Source organism: Leptinotarsa decemlineata, unplaced genomic scaffold (assembly GCF_025532065.1).
Source record: "Leptinotarsa decemlineata unplaced genomic scaffold, Ldec_3_MD MMD2_tig00078363_RagTag_RagTag, whole genome shotgun sequence".
Taxonomy (NCBI): Eukaryota; Metazoa; Arthropoda; class Insecta; order Coleoptera; family Chrysomelidae; genus Leptinotarsa; species Leptinotarsa decemlineata.
The window spans coordinates 2,154,434-2,161,020 of NW_027412728.1; the positions used below are offsets into that span (position 1 = coordinate 2,154,434).

The window sequence follows — 6,587 nt, forward strand, 5'->3', positions numbered from 1 at the left end:
AACGCAATCGAGAAACATGGAGAGTCAAGAGCTGTTGCGCTTGATATTTCTAAGGCCTTTGCCGTGTGTGGCATGAGGATTTGCTGGCCAAACTTCGATGATATGACTTGTCGGATCATTCGTGTATATGGCTCTCCAGCTTCTTGCTTTGCTGACAGCACACTTGTCTCGTTATTCCATTTGGATACCAGGAGATCTGCTACGGAGGCAAATCTTCAGTGGCAGTGGGAGGTTGAATATAATAATGCGGATCTAGAAATGATTTCGAATTGGGGTGAAAGTAACCAGGTTCAATGCAATGCCACAAAAACTCAGACATCGGTTTTCTCCAAGAAGATATATGTCTCCGAAGCGGATATAATATAGTCAGGTCAGACAACTCCGCTTCCTGCTTTGATAAGTTTGTTGGTTAAAATGGACCCCAATATGTCTTGGCACAATCATGTCGCTGGAAGTGCAGAGGCTGCTTCTCAAGAGCTTGGAACACTGTTCCAAACTAGAAAACTATACACACCTCAGCAACTTTTGATGTTTTATAAAGCTCAGGTCAGACCTTCTTTGGAGTATTGTTCTCATGTATGGAGCTCTGCCTCCAAACATACTCTGAAGTTGCTGAATTCCATCCAAAAAAGAGACATCCGCCTGATTGGAGACGTGAACATCACGTGCCACTTCGAAAGCCTGAAACATCGAAGGAAGGTTGGAAATTTGTATTTTCTATAGATACTACTTCCACGGGAGGTGTTCAAGTGACTTGGCACATTTGATTCCACCAAGAGCGGTACATATCAGAAATACGCGACGGACTGTGTCTGCTCATCGTTTTGAGGTTTAACACACTACACCTCGAACTTCACTGTTTAGGAACTCTGAGAGAACTGCGTTATGTGGAATAAACTTCCTAAGAACGTTTTTACAAATGAATTTAATCTCCAGCGATTCAAATCCAATGTGAATCGCTATTTTCCTGTAGTGTTTTGTATTAAAAAAAAACATTGTCTTCCAGCCGTCATTTGAAGGAAAATATATGACAGATTCACTTTTTAACATGCGACCCCTCAATGTGTACAAGGTGTCTCAAATACATCATTGAAGAAAAAAAAGCATAGGGGCAATGTAACTGATATTTAGTGGAGTATACAGGATACGTCAAAATACATCATTCAAGAAAAAAAATATGATAGTTCAACGAGGCTGTGACGTTTCTACGTGCTGTCCCTCAATTCCTGGCTCAAAACAATATGTGTATAGCGCTTCATTTTGGTCATTTTCAGAGCTCCGATCGGAACCGTCTGGAACAACCAACTCGAGGTAGGTGTGATGTGTGTAAGAGCGAGACGATGTATGTGTATATGAGAGGGAAGATGATGACGTCAATGACGTCAATAGCGAAAAATCAAAGATGGCGACATACCAAAAGGGCACTAAACCGTATCTTCGTTAATAATAGTTGGATCAAAGTGCAGCACTTCGATGAAAGAAAAAAATGCAGAACTCATCGATGAAAAGAAAAAAAAAATTGAGGCCAAGAGGGCACTGAGCTGTATCTTCGCTAATAATAATCGCATCGAAAAAAACAAAGATGGCGCAACATATCAGATGGGCACTAAGCCACATCTTCGTTAATGAGAGTTGGATCTCAAGGTAAAGCACATAAAATGAAAGGAAAACGAATGCAGAATTCATCGACAAAGAAAGAAAATACGGTGCCTCGGGGGCATTAAGTTATATCTTCGCTAATGATAGTCGCATTATCACATGTAATACATCAAATAAAAGAAAAAAGAAAGCAGAATTCATGGACAACGACGGTATGTCAAAAGGGCACTAGCTCACATCTTCGCTGGCATAATATGATGTAAAGCATATAAAGGGATCATGGATATTGTAATTAATAAAGAAACGTCATGGCGACATGTCACATAGGCAATAGGTGTTGTAACCTTACCAATCGATGACAAGGGTACAAGTCACCTGTCAACTTAACCCGAGACAGGTGGGTATTTGTGACTAGTCTCAGTGAAGACGGAGGGGGGGGGGTTCTTGGATGATATTTCAAGATTTAGATTTCAAAAAAATAAATAAATGGGCGCCAGGTAAATTGCCTCACAAACACCCTAAATGTGTCAATACCACTAACTTACCAAATGATATGAAACAACAGGTACCGGTTTAAAAATTTATTCCAAACTTGAAACCACTTGTATCTATATGAGGTATAAGTCTAAGCAATTCAGCAAGTAGATTATACACTTTAGACCAGACAAACAAATCATATATTTATATATAGTTCAAAGGATATCGTAGATCAATAATTATTTTTCGGGATTGTAAAAGATTATTCTAGAAATAGACAAGACATATATACATATAAGCACCAAACAGTAGGTACCACGGTTAGAAATGATCGGTAAATTAATGTGGATTCAGCAAAAAAAGAAAGGCATGTATCACAACCTATTCAAAATAACACACCAACCCGAATTTGATGCAGAAATTCAAATGTCGACAACAAGTTATAATGCGTCGCGAGAGCTCAAGCGTATGCGCAATTCAAAAATCATAATAAAAACATTTAATTTCCGCCTTACAATAAAAGAAACGAAAGCACTAAAATAAATCAACAGAAAGAAGCAATAACTTGCGTGAATTCCCACGGTGATTGTAGATGAGCAAAATGTTCTTGAATTGTAAGTGGACTAATGATGATATCGAAGTCTCCGAGTAGCTTCTTTCCTTTTGTGCTGATGACCGTGAACCGTTCCGTATGAAGGTGAGATTAACTCTTCGATAACCTCGTATATGGATTGATCTTCGATGACCAAAACGTCGAAAACTCTGGATTGAAGTTCCGTACAAAAAAAAAACCCTAGGAAAATAATCATCTGTCAAGAACAAAACTTGGACGATATTCCGATATTCTTTATTATGTAATCCCCGTATGGATAGCTATGGGTAGCACATGAATGAACTAATTTCAGCTATCTTCATTGTAAAATATGTACAACAAAATCATCAACAGTTTAATTTAAGGTGGGACAACCCGTATGTACCATCCTATTATAGAAGGACAAAAAAACTATGAGACGATTAGCACAATTAAAAAAAAAATAAAAGTTTTTATCCTTTCTAAACGTTTTTTAAAGCTAATTCACCCTGTATTTACATGACTGTTTTATTTTTTATTTCCTCTCAGAACGTGGCACCAATACTTGATAAACTATTTGAAAAAGAAACCACCTATATCATTCTCCTTGATTTTCATTATCACGTTCAGTTTTCCTTGCTTCCTAATTAGAAGAATTAAAAAAAAATATCTACAATATTAGAATAAAAAAATTATCCATGAGAACATTCCAGAGATCCAAGAAATTATAGAGCCAACTCGTTTGAATTAATTTCTTTCGAATCGAAATTCAGTATTTCGACTGGAAGTAAAAAGAAACATAAAAATACGCCACAAAAACATTACGTGACATTTGCTATATTTTGTTTCTGAAAAATCAAATCTCATGACGGACTTTTCTAGTGTCTCCACACTGATGTTAGTTAGAAGTCATTGATAATAGCCAAAAGAAATTATATCATTAAATCAGCACAACAACGAAATGGTTTATTTTTCGTAGTTCAACGTACCTTCTGAGTTGGAAGGGTTTTTTTCTCTCTTCTGCAACACGGTTGGCGACAGGAATCGTAGGTTTGACACAAATTTTGCCTTTTTGCTTTTCTTCGATCTCCCAAAAAAAACACTGAACAACTACTTTTTCTCTAATTTGGAATCGTTCCAGCAAAAATTCGATGGAATTTCAAGAATGAATTCCGAACTATGAAAATTTTCTAATCCTCAATAAGAGAGTGGAATGCCACAACCAACAATATCATAAGTTCAATATAGGGCATAATTTCCACTAATCTCGGGCCAAGGAATATAATCCTCCAACGGAGTTGTTATCACAAACTTTTTATTCCACGAGCCCTTTAAAATTTTCTTCAATGGCTGCCAGCTACGATCTTCGAGAACAAGGAATTTTGACCTCGACCGGGAGAAGGAATTGCGTTCTTGCCTATTTTGAAAAAGTCTAGTGATAAGCGCGCATGCCCCTCTGACACTTAAGTAGCCCGTTGGCCAATCCGAGATCGAAAATCGAAAATGCATCAATTCAAATAATTACCATAGTCCAGGTAAATTAGTCCAAAAGAAAACATTCGAAATTATGTTCAATATAAATTAGGAAATGTTTTTAACAAATCAGGGTATCATATATCCTCAAGTATTATAGGTTAGTTGGAAAATAAGATTCTTTATACCAAGAATTGGTTTCTTCGAATACTTACTGGGTGAGATGGTATGGTCGAATTGATAATTGAAGCGTGATTTCCGAATAAGGTATTATTTTCTCAAAGTTTCAAGGAGAAAACACTTACCGTACATTTAACCCGTTACAAACACCCCCCTAGCGTAAAGAAAATTTTCCGGGAAAATTTTCTCCAGCGCTAGCTGACTTAAGATCTTTAGCATTCCAGACTCCTTTATAGTTGCCATTCTCATCTCGAAGTTCGTATGTCCACGGAGACACTCTCTTCTTTATATAAAACGGTCCAACGAATTTCGGTGCCAACTTGGCACTATAATATTTTGCTGCATCTGAAAGAGCAAAGTTTTTCCTCCACACTATCTGATTCGGTAGAAATGGTTCATTTCTTCTACGAAGATTATAAACATTAGCATTTCTCTCTGCTGCCGACTGCAGTCTCTTCTGAACCTCTGCGAACAGTTTTTGAAATCCCTCATTTCTTGGCTCTGACGATACCTCGACATTGGTCATCAAATCTTGTGGCCTCTCGTGGTCCTCGCCGTTATGAATCATCGTCCTTCCAAAGTTTATGTATTATGGAGAGTACTGGGTTGTTTCATGTCTTCCAGTCCTCAGTGCACATGCCATCTTTGGTAGATTTACATCCCAAGTTCGATGATTGTCGGATACGTAGATGGACAACATTGTTTTCAGATTACGGTTTACTCTTTCTGTGGGATTTGCCTGGAGGTGATAGTGAGCATTGAATCTGATCCCAACGTTGTACCCTGCAGCCAGTTTCCGGAATTGACTAGATTTGAATTGAGGACCGTTGTCACAAAGTATAATACGAGGTACCCCATATACTAAAAATATCTCTTCCTCCAACTTCCTAACTACGATCTCAATGCGAAAACAAGTGAATATTTGCTGAAGTAGTCGCTCACCACCAATATGAATTTATGCCCCTTATTTGATCGTGGAAAAGGGCCCATTATGTCGATGGATATCATTTCCCAGGGCTTGTTCACAACAGGCTGCGCCGTCATTAAGCCATTTGGACCTCGCAAATCAGGCTTGTGTTCCAGACAAATCGTGCAGCTTCTCACATACCTAGAGACGTCAAACTTCATCTTGGGCCAGTAGTACCTATCGATAAGCCGGTTATACGTTTTAAATGTACCCATATGTCCTGACGTAGGAATGTCATGTGCCTCTCTCAGAACTTGGTTTCTATCTTCCTTGGGTACCACTAATTTCCAGTCATCTCCCCGCATTTCCTAAACCGCTTATTGTTCTTCCCACGTATTTATACAGTCTACCGTCAGCTATCCTCCAATTAGGAAATTTTAAGGGTTGTTCTGCTACCTTCTGTACCATGTTACGCCACCAAATGTCTTTCACTGTATCAACATTGATTTCTAAGGCATCTACAACTGGGACACTACGTGACAAAGCGTCTGGCACGACATGCTCCTTCCCTTTCCTGTGGATAATCTTAAAATCGTATTGCTGCATTCTCACAGCCCAACGAGCTAATCTACCAGAGGGATCTTTCAGATTTTGTAGCCAAACAAGTGAGTAGTGGTCAGTCACAACTGTAAATCTGACTCCTTCAAGGTACGGACGTAGCTTTTTCACTGCCCACAAAACTGCTAAACATTCCCTTTCGGTTGTAGAAAAATTTCTTTCTTGTTTAGACAGTGACCGACTGAGGTAGCATATCACTCGCTCTTCGTCCCCTTGGCTCTGCGTCAATACGGCGCCGATCCCGTATCCTGAGGCATCAGTCTGCAATGTAAAAGGGAGGGAGTAATCTGGACAATTCAAGACAGGAGCTGAGATGAGACTTTCCTTGATTTTTCGGAAAGATTCCGCACATACCTCGGTCCACTCAAACTTTTTACCTTTCTTGAGAAGTGCAGTGATCGGTGATACGATAGAAGCAAAGTCAGGAATGAACCTCCGGTACCAAGAGAACATGCCGACTATTCTCCTCACGTCTCTGATGGTCTGAGGAATAGGTAACTGTAGCATTGCCGATACTTTGTCAGGGTCTACGTGTAACCCTTTCCTGTCAACGACATATCCCAAATATTTCAGTTCGGGTCGACAGAACTGACACTTCTCTCTACTCACAGTGAGTTTTGCTTCCCGTAATCTCCTGAAAACTTCTTCTAAGATAAATAAGTGTTTCTCGAATGTCTGCGTGACGACTACCACATCGTCCAGATACACAAAAACATGTGGTTCTAATTCAGGGCCAAGTACTCGATCGATAAGCCTCTGCCA

The 6,587-nt window shown here is 39.2% G+C and overlaps 1 long non-coding RNA gene across 1 annotated transcript; it reads right to left on the minus strand.

Moving 5' to 3' along the window:
* Positions 1-2,167: 2,167 nt before the first annotated feature.
* Positions 2,168-4,146, minus strand: LOC141487087 (uncharacterized). The gene is made up of 2 exons (XR_012468192.1): positions 3,637-4,146; positions 2,168-2,869 (listed from the first exon to the last, which is right to left on the minus strand). It is a non-coding gene; the product is annotated as an uncharacterized lncRNA (long non-coding RNA).
* Positions 4,147-6,587: the final 2,441 nt, after the last annotated feature.